This window comes from Protopterus annectens, chromosome 6.part0 (genome assembly GCF_019279795.1).
Source record: "Protopterus annectens isolate FY-2018-M chromosome 6.part0, PAN1.0, whole genome shotgun sequence".
Taxonomy (NCBI): Eukaryota; Metazoa; Chordata; order Ceratodontiformes; family Protopteridae; genus Protopterus; species Protopterus annectens.
The window spans coordinates 857838115-857853329 of record NC_056737.1 but is presented as its reverse complement, the minus strand read 5'-3'; the positions used below and the strand labels follow the sequence as shown (position 1 = coordinate 857853329).

The 15215-nt window shown below is 37.2% G+C and overlaps 1 protein-coding gene across 1 annotated transcript in view; it reads left to right on the top strand.

The window, feature by feature from the left end:
• TRAF3 (TNF receptor associated factor 3) overlaps nucleotides 1-15215 on the top strand; it is a 793845-nt gene that overhangs the window by 726427 nt on the left and 52203 nt on the right. The gene's annotated exons all lie outside the window — the stretch shown is intronic.

Sequence of the window (15215 nt, the reverse complement as noted above, 5' to 3'; positions counted from 1 at the left end):
CTTGATGGAAATGCCACCAAGATCTACTGGAAGATGATTATAAATGTAGACCATCACAAAATCACAGCCAGTTACAAACAGTTTATCTAAAATTATTACGGCTCTGCAATACCAATCCAAGCATGTTGTCCTAACATCAAATCCAATGACTACAAACAAAGAAGCTCATTACAGCTGAAGTGGAGAAATGAGCATTGTTATTGCATCCATTCAGTGGCATACAATAAGATGGACAAACACACTCAACAGTATCCTATCAATAATCAAACTTTTGCAGATAAAATTCATGCAGCATTTTCAGTTACTATAAAAATTTAAATCTGCATGGACCCACTATGTCCCATTTTCATTCCCATCCCCTGCTGTCACTTTTGTAGTCACCTACCCGCAGCATGGGTATTCATCTAGTCCTTTAAGCATCAGTATGCCAGCTCCTTTTAGCTGTTACATGCTGCAGTGAATGATTCGCATAATGGACAACTACACAGCATTGTATCAAAGGGATGCACTCTGGATATTCAGTCTGCAAACTGTAGAAGCAACAAGGCTATCAATCAAGACACATCCACTATTCATATTTCATTCATCGTCCAAGTTAATATGTTCCAAATAGTCAACTGAGACAGTAATACTTATACTGGCTCAAACATTTATCCATGCCACAAGTGCCTAGAAACCAAACATGTGAATGAGAATTATAAATACAGAGGCAACCCATAGCCTACACTTTGCTCATGCCCTCGTTGTTATCTGTTACAGAACAGAAGTGAATATTCAACCGAATCAACTACTAACCAAGAATTGCCAGCTCGGAGATTCTGTTAGGATAAGAAGCATCACCATCGATCTCACAAGACATTATTCCAACTCAAGGAATCACGCTTTTAAACTCCAAGAAGAAGACACAGAAAATATATATACATACCTTTAAATAGACACAAGAGAGACATTAATGATTAAATATTAGTAAAATGACCAAAGGAATGATCAGTTCATTCTGAGGATAATTAATTATTAGAAATGATGGTATGTTGTTTGTGTTTAAATGTTCTATCCTCTTCCTTCACAATGAGCTGAAAGTTTGGATTTCCTCTCTTGTTTGTTAATACAATGGTCACAGAAACTAGAAGGGGATGAATCATCAGAAGTGTCTCAAGGCCAGTCTTTTGAAGTAACTGAGGTTAGTCTTTTAGCTGGAACTGATTTAAGTATTGTCAAAGATGCCACACAAAGGAAAGTTATGGCTTGTGACCTTTAGTACACAGTTTAAACACTGAGATGTTAAAATAAACACAGCAACTGTTGCATTGGGAAAAAAAAGATTCAAAGTCAGCTATATGACCAACCATATCAGTATAAATTTAAAAAGTATGATAAATAAAGAGAAAACTAAGAATACATCAAGCCGAAGTACCTAAAAAATAGACATAAATGAAGTTACCTTGAAGTAAAAGTTTTAAGCACCCAATGAGGTCCAGATGTACAAATTGCCATTGTCCAAAATACATTATTTTCCCGTATTCTCCATACATGAGATGAAACAGCCTAAAGGTGTCAAAGGGAGAGGTAAAAAGGAGAGAGGAAAAAATAAAAAAACACAAGTTGTTGGAACAAAGCAGTTATTTATCTTTTGGTCTCTTCTTCTTTTCAGTTATTTTCCAGCTATTTTTTTCTGCAACTCTTTTCAGAGAAATGCTTGCCCAATCCATATCCTCTATTTTATCTAACAATTTGTTCTTGTAAATGTCACAGCAGAATCAAGGTCTTCAAAAATTTTGATGCCATCAGGGAGAAATAATTTCAGTCTGGCAGGAAGTAAAATGTGTACTTTGATTTGGTTCTTTTTTAAGTTCTTGAATTAGAGGCTGAAAAGCTTTCTTTTAGAAATGACAGCAGTTGAATAATCATCATCAAAATGAATAATGTTTTTCTTTTATTTTTATAGGTGATTTGGCCCATGCAGTTTTCAAGACTAATTCTTTATCTTGTGTAGACTTAAATCTCACAATTACTAATCTAGGTGTAATATTATTTGGGGATGAGGCAAGTGATCTGTGTTCCCTTTCAATTCCATATGAAAGGGCTTCTGGAAGATCTAAAAATAGAAGGTAGTATTATCTGGTAAGCCAACGAACCGTATGTTATAAGTAAAAGATAAAGCAGCTCCAGGGAAACAGAGCAAGGTGCAGAGAAAATGAAGTAAAATAGAATAAGAATCGCACCAAAAGCTCACACACCAAAGATTTTATTTAAACAAAAAAGTAAGCGCTTTCGCAACTAACCAAGTTGCTTCATCAGACAGCTAGTAAAATACTATAAAACATTTAAATAAGTAAAAGACATGTCAGGAGATCAGCACTGCTAAGGTCATTGGTTATAGTTAATTAAAAAATTGTCATGATTAGTTAAATTAAAAACACGAGTGCTGTGCATTGTATAGCCTTACTAAGCTCTTATAAAAGTAGAGAAAGCATTTCACATAACAAGAACACTGCACTTAACAACAAGCTAATCATTTCTGTATATATCATACTAAAAATTAAAGCTTCCAAGGATAGGTTACTAGAATTTATGTGGCAATGGATGTGCTTTGAGAAAAGGTTTAAGGGAAGCAATGCCATTCAAACCTGAGGGATTTTCAGCATTAAGCTTCAGTATCCATTCTTGCTCAATGCTTTCTGTGTAATTCTCAATGTCATCCCCTCTGATGTCAAGATGTATTACTTGTATCATAAAAAAAATTAAAATATGTGTAGGATCTTCACAGCTTACATGGTTACCTAATGCACTGCTGTCTTTCTTATTTTTAATTTCCCTAATATGTTCAAGTACTCTATCTTTGAACATTCTATTCATTTTTCCTACATAAAATGAATGGCAGGGCACACAGAAAGAGAAGTATACTACATTAGAAGTTCTGCAGTTGGCAAAGCATTTGCTCTTAATGTTAAAGTCTAAAGATGGATGGGTATAACTGGTACTAACATGAATGTGTTGGCAGGCTATGCAATGCTTGCAAGAAAATGTGCCAAAGTGATCATTTTTGCCAGTATGCTGTGATCTCTTTTTATTGCACATATGCTGTTTCAGTGAGATGTTAATTTCTAAACGTAAAAGAGGGGGATTTTCCAATTTTGTCTGTCAACCCAGGTGTTTCTTCTAAAATACTCCAGTGTTTTTTAATGATGTTAGTATATTCATTAATATCACTGGCATATTGCATAATAACCCTAAAACCATTGGTGTTTCACTCCAGTCTCTGCCCTAAATCCAAAGATTGACCTTCACTGAGATATGGTTTGCATCTGCCACTGTGTTGCCTCCAGGCTTCAGTAATGGCACTGTCAATGTCTTGTGCACTATATCCTCTATCTAAAAAATCTTGTTTAGCTGTGCTGCTCGGTCGTCACTGTATAGTCTCAAAATCCTATAAACTTGTCCTTTGACAATGTTCTTAGAAATGTGTCTAGGATGCATGTTGGACCTGTGCAACAGATCATTTTTCCTTGTGGGCTTTCTGTAAATGCTACTATTCAATTTCTGTTGTTCTGATTTTTTAACTAATACATCTAAAAAATTAATTTCACTGTATGAACATTGATAAGTAAATTTCAAAAACCTAGTAGTAGTGTGAAAGTACTTGGACACATTCATCCAATTCTTGATTGTTTCCCTTCCACATAAGGAAAACATCGTCCACAATTCAGACATACCAGAGAATGCGTTCAAAAAAAGGGTTTATCTCTGTCAGGAGATGAGACTGTTCCCAGCAAACTAAAGCTAGGTTGGCGTAGCTGTTGTCACAAGCTGTGCCTATAGCCAAGCCAAACCTTCTGAAGGAAGAACTCATTATTAAACACAAAAACATTGTTCTCTAAGATAATATCTAATAGGGCACATATAAGTTCAATCTTATTATTATCAAAAGAGTGATTGATATTGAGGAACTCTCTAATCATCTCAACTCCCATCCGTATTTTATTCCTTCATGATCTATTTTCTAGATCCTCTAGTTCTGAATAAAAGTATTTTGTTTTAATAAAACTTCAGTGTTGTTTTCTCCCTCATGTAGTCTTCCATCTATGTCATTGAGAGATTTTTCAATACCTGAAATCTGGGATTTCTCTAGTTGTAGTCGTTATGTATCAAGTCCATCTGCTTTGAGCATTTCTCTTTGAAGTCATCTATTTTTGTATCCATTTTGTCCAAGTTCAGTGACATTTCCTGTATGTTAGTTGCCAAAGACGGAAGTTCTTTCTTGAATGAAGAATCCATGGAATTATTCTTGGAGTGACTCATCTTTCAGTCAGAGATGATGGGATAAGTTGTGAGAAGGTTGTTTGACAGGAAAATTCCAGTAAAATTATATATTTTTACACAATCCTAGATTATACTTAGAATATCCAAAATATTAACAAATAACTCGATTAGGACTGTTTGAAAATGTTAAATCCTGTCAGAAGTGTTTAAAGTGGCAGAGCTAGAGAAAACTGCTGCTAGTCAGTGTACATCCTGGCCACGCCCCCGGACTGAAAATTTAAGTATAGAATTTGGCCACTGCTGCGTAGAACCAGGGTAATGTGGAACACCAGAGTAAGACCTTTTGTTATTTGCTACACATGAATTTGTTTCATTGGTTAGTAATTATGGCAGCCATAGAAAAGGGCATTATCTGCATTTGGACACGGTGCTTAGGGAGAAGTCTGTGTCATGTTTTGCAATCCAACAGTATATCTTAGATTCTGCTAAAGTAATGAAATTAGAGGAAACAATTATTGTGTTGGACTATATTCCAGTCTTACTCAACTCTCAAAAGCAAAACCAACAAACTAGATAAAAGGACACTGCTGGGAACAGAGGCAACGAACACTTTAGGACCAAAATCAAGAAACTTTTTAATGTGAAACCAATAAAAACCAAACAGTAATGTAAAGCGCTTTTTATCTGGCTACATAGCCAGATTTCTTCATACCTGAATTATTTTGTAATTTGAGGAATGTCACAAAATAGCCCTTAACTAACTGTACTCCTGTGCACAGAGGAGAAGCCATGGTTCTCTTCTGCAATGGTTATCCCACTTCACAAGGGTGGACCATCACCCGATCACAGAAACTACGCACCTTTTAGTCTGACTAGTCTAATATGAAAACCATTAAACAAATTATCATGGAAATAATCAACAAGGACATAGGCAACCTTATGACACTGGACCCAACACAGTTTGGCTTTGCAAGGGAAGGTTATGCCTTCTAAACCTGGTGGACTTCTTTGATAAGGTCACCAAGGCAATGGGTGAGGGGAAAAGGTACATACCACCTACCTGGACCTGGCTAAGGCTTTCAATACAAAGCCCCACGCAGGTATAGTTGACAAACTCACTGAACTAGGTATAAACTCCTACATAACTTACTGGATTGTTAGCTGTCTTATAAACAGGACCCAGAGAGTCAGAATTGGTGGTACCACCTCCACTAAGAGGCCAGTCACCATTGGGGCACCTCAGGGTTACATGCTGGTACCACTCCTGTTTGGCATCTACTTCTCAGAGAAAAAGGCTAATATCAAAAGCCATTGGCTGGCCAAGTTTTTACAGATGACTGCAAATTATGAGTTATCATAGATTCCCCCCATGAAACAAACATCTTACAAGAAGGTTTAACTTGGACAAATGATTGGTGCCAAAGTTACAGACTAAATCTCAATGCCAAGAAATGCATTGTAGTGCCTTTTTGGAAAATTGCCACCCAAACTAATTACTCCATCAATAAGACACTCCTATGTTGACCCAGTAGTCAGTGACTTTGGAACATATGTGGGCAGTAACCTGGCCTTTGACCAACATATGGGCAAGGTAGTAAGAAGATCATTCTATGTCTCCCAACTTATAAGAGCATGATATCTAGGCCAAAGGAAGTCATAGTGCCAGTTTATTTGACATTTATCAGACCCACCATTGAGAAATGTCCCCTTCTGCATGTACCTGACCAGACATATTCAACAGCTGGAACACCCACAAAGGTTCCTTTCCAGGAGAATCCAGTGTGTATAGGTATGTGCCGCTTAACATCTGGAATAGGGTTTTATCCCATATAACATTAAGCAGCACGGACGTTGAGAGCAAACCATATACTTTGTGTTTTGCTTCACTTAATGGTCAATTTCATTTACTCTGCTTAGTACAATATGGATGTAAATATGGTCAGATGTTGTGCGGAAGGACATTAAGCAGCACATGCCTGTAAACACACGTTGCCCTATACAGATCGCGTTAAATCCCTATCTCTGTACTGTGTCTCCCACAGTTTACTATGAGACTGACTATCTGTGAGCTCCTCGCTAACAGTCTTCAAGAGAAACCTTGACGAGTGGATGGGAAACAGAAAGCTTACCCCGGGGATCACTTCAGTAGCTCTGCTGGACAGAGGCACAGGGAACTAATCTAAGGGGGAGGCAAAAGCCAACACATTCTGGCTAGGCTTATAAATGACTTTGGGCAGATAGCCTAGTACCTACCTATGAAACTATACCTGGCATACAATGCATTCTCGTATCTAGTTCTGATGGATCTTTTGCACATCTGCAAAAGGAACAGCATCAGAACCACTTGATGCGAAGATTTAAGTTTTGCTTGTGGCATAAGTAAGACATGTTGGCAGCACAGATGCGTCTCAGAGGATCCCCATGCTCTGGTACAGGCTGCATGTCCATGTGAAGTAGAGTCCATCCCTTACCTTTTTTATGCATAACCTTTACCAGTGAATGGGAAATCAGAAATATACCCTGTTTCTGGCTCCCATGTCTCTGATAGAGACAGACAGTAATGCCCAAACTAACATACCCCCCACATAACTACTAGAAACTTCCTAACATACCCCACTCCTAATAAACACCCATGATACATAGGGACATAATTGGGTTGGATTGCACAGCTAGGTTTATAAAGGCCCTGGTGGTCTTTAGCCTAGTGTATACTTATGAACCATTCCTGCAGTGAGGAGTGGTAGCTGTACTGTTGTACAGATTTTGAGATCAGTGTGCTAATTGTAGATGTTATGAGTTGCTTTGGGGTATAGTGGGGTAAGTTGGTGGTGCTTGTATTGTCTAGTAAGAGCCCTAAATTTCTTGTCTTTCATTTGAAATTCCCAGCAGGAAATGTTGGACTGCTAGATCTTTGAAAGACTGTTCATCAAGTGAATGGGTTGGGCAGTAATTTTTTGTGAGACAAAATAGGTAAAGGATGTCTCCATGATGCTGCCACCATTTTCTGTGTGTAAACAGTAGCGGATTATGGCAAACCCACTGTGGTGGTAAGAACTGTCAGATATGTTGGAATTAGAAACCAGCTTGATGGACCAGAGGTAAGCTATCCATCTGTGCTGCCAGTAGTGTTTGGAGATGAGCCTGTGCTGTACTTTTGGAGAACTACTGCTGCTAGTTCAGTCCTGGTGTAGTGACTAAAGGTGCCAGATACACTATTACTTTAAATTGGAAGTGGCACAATAGATGTTGAGGTGTTACTTGTATAACATTACTTTGTGTTGTGCTGCAGTGTGTTGTGCTGCAGAGTAACAAGTTTGAGCAGTCACATGCAACAATGCTGCCTGCATTTCATTCGGCTTAGCACAGAGAGGTTGTGCATCCGAATCCATACAAAAGTCAGCTTACAAGTCCTGCCTTCTGAAGAATTAGACAGTCACCGTGCCAGCAGGTTATGTCTATGACTAACTGGTAAGGATAATGGAAGTTTACTTGGATAGTAGTGAAGCTAGGAACTGTAAGGATGTCAGGATCTGGGGAAGCAAACAAATGTGGGAATTAATAACGTCTGCTCTTTTACTGAATATAAAAAATTGGAATTTTTGTTGCTAATGAAAAAAAAAACAGACTGATGTGATGGACACTGCTACATAAAAATCAGTATATTCTGTATAAGTACCTATGCTTTTGTCTTACAGTACTAATTTTGTTAACCTGTGTGCACTGCCATCTGCCATTTGGCAGGAAACAGATGTCATTAAAAGGAAGAATTTATAACTACACCACTACACATTTCAGAAGTAAAGATTAACTGTGTGAAACAAGTTCTCTTTGCATAAGTCCATATCAGAATGAGTTTCTGCTAGCAGCTTTACCAGTACAACATTTCTCTTTCTCTCTTAAAAAAAAAGAAAAAATCGAAACTTAAAAACATACATCCAACATGGGCTTATAATTTATTGAATTGCACTGAAATAATTCTTCACATGTAACATGGCTAATTCATTGAGTTAAGGTTTTCCAAAATGGTCTGCTTGCTTAAGACGGATTTTCTTTTCTTTTACAACACCGGCTGTTCACTGATGCTACCCTTCTCATTAAGTGTTCCTGGGTGGTGATGTTGTGTTTGCTGGTATGGTCTCATGATGTAATAAAACCAAGAGTACCTACATAGGGCAGGTGTGCTGGCGATTAGTAAGCCAAATGATAAACAAAGTGTAGTAAACTACATTGTGAGCAACTTAACAAATTTGACAGTAAAAAAAATGTGGATTTTGTGAGAAATCATATTAAAAAGTGGAAATGTTATAATAATACCCCCATACAAGTTCTCTGTAAGTGTCTGCATTCCTCAGACAGGCAATTGATAGGTGTCACTGAGTCAATTAGGTAAAACATTAGCCTTTGTTATTTTGTACATGTTTACATACAAAACTCCTCTTTTACTGGGTTAATCTAGACCCCCATATAAATTAAAAAATATCTGCAATAATTCCTTTTCAATTACCGGTGGCAACATAAATATACTTACTAAGTATGCTGTTTTTCCTATTAGTACTGAATTTATCAAATAAGCCTTTTTTTTTTCTGAATGATAATTTGTATGTTCTCCAGAAAAGGTAGATTTGCTTTATTTCTTGTATTGTTTTTTCATTGAATTCTACTTGTATCTGTATTCTCAAATGTTATATCTAACATAGAAATGTCATTCATTGTAAAGTATGTCCCCCTATCTTTACTACATCACCTAAATCTTTACTTTTCTCTTTATTTAAAACCATCACTGTCACCTCTAGATACTTGTTTGTGTAAATTATTACTACTTTTATCCAGATTTTTTATTTTTTTTTTTTTGCAATTATTTTTATATTATCTGCATATGTTAATAGGATTAGATTTCTCAACCCTTCGGGTGTTATATACCAGACCGTCTTAATTTTTTTATTTATTTCACGTACTATGACATTCGTAACTAATACAAAGAATATACAACTAAATGGTCATCCCTGCTTTACACCACTTTTCCTATCTATCTCTTGGCTTAAACAATCATTTACAAGTATTTTAACTGTATCATTGCTATACGCCGACATACATAATTTCCGAACTTTCGCACTTACATTCTTTCATTATTACAATTAAGATTTCATGTCGTGTCCAGTTGTATCAAATTCCTTATTAAGGTCTCCTATCATGATTTTTGCTCCTCCTTCTTTTCTGTTCTGTTCTCCCTTGTACGTATATTCCATAATATTTTAGTTTCAAATCTCTTTTGTATTTTCGTAAAGAATATAAATAATTAAGAATAAAGAGTAGGGAATTGGTGTAGTGGCTAGCATGTCACCTTACAGCAAGAGGTTCTCCAGTTTGATTCTCAGCTGGGGTGCCTTCTGTGTGGAGTCTGCATGTCCTCCCACATTCCAAGGACATGCAGTAAGTGTATTGGACACTCTGAATTGGCCCTAGGTGTAAGTGTTTGCATGTGAATGTGTGGTGCACCCTCTGAGGAGGGTTGGACTTTGGGCTGGCAACCCGACCCCATAAAACCTGTACCTGCTATGAAATGAGTGCTGAAGGGCACTCATTGCCCAATGTGCTTAATGTATGGGAATGATGAATCTAGGATTGAGGAAAGAGTAGGGAAAGTTCCCAGATGCCCTGGCCAAATTTTCCCTGGTAGTTTAAATACCACCTCTGGTCTCCGTTGAAGAGAGGCCACTAGCCTTGGACTAACCCAGTCAACAGAGGGTAAATAAAAGTAAATGAAAATGTTTTCAAAAAACTGCATTCCTAAAAACTTTGCTGAGCAATAGCTGAGTACCATTATTCTATAATTAGTTGTTAAGAAAATAGGCTGAACCTTAGTTGATGGATTGCTTTGCTGTCAGTTGATAATGAAATTACATACACGAATAGTTGCTTCACTTTTAACTTTCATTTTATTATATCTGCAAATGTTTTTTTCAGGAAAAAGACTCGAGTTGAACTTAAGAGCAAGAAGCAGTCCTTTCAGAAAATTATTTTCTAGTTAGCAAAGTGACCTTAGTTTGAATTTATTTGTGGTGTTTTTCTGAGCTGGTATTTAAGGGTTGAATGATACATATGCACTGTATTCGTGTTGTATACTGCATAATAATTAATTGTCTGAGGTGACCACAGGCACTGCATTTTATTTGCATTCAGTTACCAGGGTAGAGTACTGGTCATAGCACTATATAATGGAGTCTGTCCTCCAGTTTCTCCTCTTATTTCCCTGCATAGCACATCCTCATGCCAGCTGTGGCAGACCTGGTCTGTATTATAAACCGAAAGCTCAAAATAGCGAATACATCTACATCGACACATAAAGGTCGATGTACAAAAACAGCGAAATACGTAACTGGTGAAAATGAAAACACCGAACGTATTATCTTGGCCAGCAGGGCGATCATGGGGATGAAGAAATATATCCTTTTCCCCACTGTAGTGCAGTCTCGGAGTTGATATATGTAAGTAGGGGGGTGTGGGGGGTGCAGGGGGGGCTTGACCCCCTGCAAAAGTGTGTTAATTTAATTTTATTTAGTTAGTTTGAGCTTACCTGCATGGTGCTGTTGGTTGACAAAATACATTTGATGTTTTCATTTTTGCCAATTACGTATTTTGCCGTTTTTGTACATCGACCTTTATGTGTCGATGTAGATGCATTCACTATTTAGAGCTTTCAGGTTTATAATATAGACCCGGCAGAACTACTAGCACACTTGGGAATGTGTTGTGCTCCATAATAGTTCAAAGATTAAAGCTGTAACTCCAGTGTTAACAACACTACATTTTAAGTTTTAAATGTATATTACTAATATTCTTCTTTGTTTAACTGGAAGTGCTTCTGTACTGTCTGTCCAGCCTCCCCAACATACATAAATACATACGTACATGCATGCATGCCTATACGCAAACACGTGCACATTCACACAAAACCCTGTTGACAGTGTGGAAGGTCCAAAGTGTGGGGACATCTACACACCCCTACGAATGCACCCTCTGAAGTAATGGTCTGGTTGCATATTCGCACACATACCCCAATCCTCAGTGCACATTTCTGTTTAAACATGCTTATTGAACTTATTTTGTAAAAAATACCAAAAGATACCAGGCTCAGTAACACAGCAGCAACCACAGTCAATAAGGCATAATAAAATCCAAGAGGTTGTGGAAAGACAGCAATTTATTGTTAACAAGCAAGTGATTTCACGATTATTCAGAATGCTTCCTCAGACCATATCTGAAGACAACACCTCAGTTTTTGTTTTGTCTTTCGGCTTTTCCCGGTTAGGGTTCACCACAGCGGAGCTCCAGTCCGCTAATGATTGGCAGTAGGTTTTTACGGTGCCGACTTGCCAGCTCGACGCCCAACCTTCAGCGAAGGCGCGTCCATTCACACATCTTTCGGAATGCCACTCGACCACGGGGAGGACATGCAGACTACACACACAAGGCACTCCCCGCACTCCAGCCCAGAATCGAACGGGAGAACCTCTTGCTATGAGGCAACAATGCTACCGCTGCACCACCGCGGATAACTCCTCAATACATATTTAAATACCTAATAACAATTAACAAAACCCTATCTTCAGCTGATGGCTATTAAACCTTATAAAACCATTAGTAGTTAGTGATATATCTCAACTACAGTACCAAAATCTAGTAGCACCACTAAAGAACGCCCCAGTACACAAATTAGAAGAAAACAAAAAAGGAGCGTAACACCATAGACATAAAACTGGAACTTTAATACAACAAAAACAAGAACAGGATAAGCGCTTTTGGCATGTGCCTTCCTCAGATCCTGAAAACAATTCCTACACACAACTATTTAAGAACCAGCTAACCAATCTAGTTAAAAGGTTTTTAAGCAATTAGGAAATGAGGCAGTGAAACATAGCAACCCTATATATCTCATCTACCACTTTCTGCATAAAAATATGTCTAGAAAATAAAAAAATAATAAAAATAAAAACAGCAACAACAAAAAAAAAATAAATAATTAAAAAACATGAAACATGGTTTGATAAACATTACTTCTTAAATTTCCTATCTTTTAAAACAGGTTTTAATGAGACATAATCATTCAAACCTCCCCCCTTATGTGCAGACAGTAAAAAATCCATTTCAATTCCTTCTGTTCAATGTTATTAACTAGATCACCTTTCCTAGGACCTTCTTTAGCTATATCTATAGCCATAAATTTAAACCAATGATTTTCACCATTCAAATGCATATGTTTGGCTATAGCACTATACTGTAGACCTCTCTGGGCACAGTAATAGTGATTCAGTATTCTCTCCCTAAGGCGTCTGTTAGTTTTTCCTGTATAATATGATGAACAAATTACACATTGAGCTAAATATATTAGATCAGCGATTCACAGTTTGCTTTTATTTTAAAGTTGTAATGTTTACTTGTCACAGGGTGTGTGAACCTATTGCTACCATCTATATATTTACAAAAGGCGCAGTTATTACACTGAGAAGTACCATAGTTTGTGGATATAGGTGTATCCACAGACTTAGTAGTTGGGTAACACAGTATTTGTTTAAGCAATTTCTTATTTTTGTATACAGACTTTGGTGTTGACCCTAATACATTACTAACCTGCAGGAATATTTTGTTCAAACTGTTTGATGTGTAAAATGCATGTGGAGACGTTTCTGTGCCGAATATTATTTCTTTACTTGGTGATATAGCTAGAAGTTGAGTAAATTTAATACTGATTTCTTTTCTCAGTGTATGTTCAGTGTCTTAGATTGATCCCTTCAGTTTTCTTGGTATAATTTGTAACCTCTGCTTTATCAGTCTTTTCATATTGGCCACGTGTTCTGTCTTCAATTAAAATTGTGCCAAGGCTGATGATGAAGCTATTTTCCATATTTACTCTTAGATGAATGAACTCCTCCAGAAGACCCAAGAACCATAAACTAATATTTGATTGGAGACTAGATTTGATCTTTGCTTCTTTGCATATAATCTGTGCACACCCCGATCTCAGTTCCTCCCAGAATGTTAGTTCTTTCTTTATTTTCCTCCATTTTGATGATAATCGTGTTGGGAGGATTTCTTGTTTCTAACCTTTTACTTCCTTCTCCAGTTAAACTTTCCTAATCAGATCACATATCCACGTAATAACTTACATTGTCATTCTTTTCACCCCATAATGACTGAAAGGTTAATTTACTGCACTGTCAAGGTAATGCAGCTTGCATTAGAACCATTACCTTCCAGCTAATCCTGTAGTCTACCTTGTAGTGCACTAAACGTAGTCATTTTAGTTGAATAGCTCTAGAAAAGTTCTGCATCTCTAGTTCACGTGGCATCCCCCAGATTGCAAGATCTGTAATTTATCCCATGGAACATTTGTTTATTTGCCTTCCCAAATGCATTCTTGATGTTTTTCCTACTAACAATAAACATCTTTCATCAGGAGTAGCCAAAAAGCTTGGCCTAGATATAAATCCAAGGAAAGTAGAAATATTTTAGTGGCTTACATTTTATTATATAAATCCGTCATCATTACTTTCCATTTTTTAATTTTATCAAAGATTTAACTGTGTACTTCTTTCCATGACCTATCCTTGGTACATAAAGGTACTAAACTAGTGAAACAAACCCCTAAGCATTTACTTTTCCTAAAGCCTCATAGGTAACATACAAGTCTTTCTGAAGGCGAGAGTAGGGAAGCAATTTAATACCAGTGCTTCAGTTTTTGCTTCATGTGTCACATGTATGTATGTTTATATAAAGAGAGAGAGTAAACCTGAAAGTTAGCACTTGAAAATATACAGGGACATCTTGTTCTTGGTTAATAAAATAAATTATCACATCATTAACATACAGAACTAGTTTATTCTGATTAATAACCTTGAATCTGAAAAGTTTTTATTAATGAGTTCAAAGGTTCTATCATGGTTCTGTCATGGGACACCATTGATGAGATTCTCTATATAAATGGAATTAGATAACCCCCATCAACTTTATTTTTTTTTTTGAGGAGTGTCTATACATGTCAAGAATTATATTACAAAGCCCTTCTGAGAATCCATATTTCTTCACTGCTTTCTTCAAAAAAAAAATCCAACTAACCATGTCTAAAGCATTTTCTACATCAAGTGTTATAAGTGGCAAAGGTTTCCTAGTCTGTCTTGCATCCTGTTGTAATAAAGCTGTTTAAGCTGTGTCATTAATCATTTGCCTTCTAACAGTAAGGCCAAACGCACTGAGTCCTTTCAGGACTGGCAGCTTGTTTGTAACACCCCCATAAACGTTGTAATCATGGTTCGATACAGATACATTAGGTCTTGTTTGAAGATGGGTTCATGGGGTCCTTCCTTTTTTTTTATGACAACTGAGACTATGACCTGTTTCTAAGATGTAAGAACTCCTTTTTCATTGGCAATTTGATTAAACAATTTTACGCATGTCCCCCCCACGGTTGGGTGGGCATTCGAAAGACATGCGTAAATGGACGTGTCTTCGTTGAAGGTTGAACATCGAGCTGGCACCTCGGCGTTCATGAAAATCGACTGCCAATCATTAGCGGACCGGAGTTCCGCTGTGGCGAACCCTAACCAGGAAAAGCCGAAAGACAACAACAACCTGTCTTCATTTTTGACCTTCTAATTTTCAAATTTTAGTTGGGATATCATCATTCTCTGGTGACTTACCTGCCTGTTATTACTCAACTGGGCCTTAACCTCCTTTGCTGTAATTCAAAGGAGCAGTTGCTTTGCTTGTATATGTACTAGTTAAGGCAAATATATCTTTTCTGGTTAACATGAGGTTCCTGTCGGTGTAAAGCTTCACTATATAGAACTCCTTAAACTTTTTTTAAAATATATCTAAGATTCTTGTAAACCTTGGCTGTAGATGATCATCAGTGTTGAAATGACACCCAACCCCTTGTGCAAAAATGGGAAAAAGGGGTT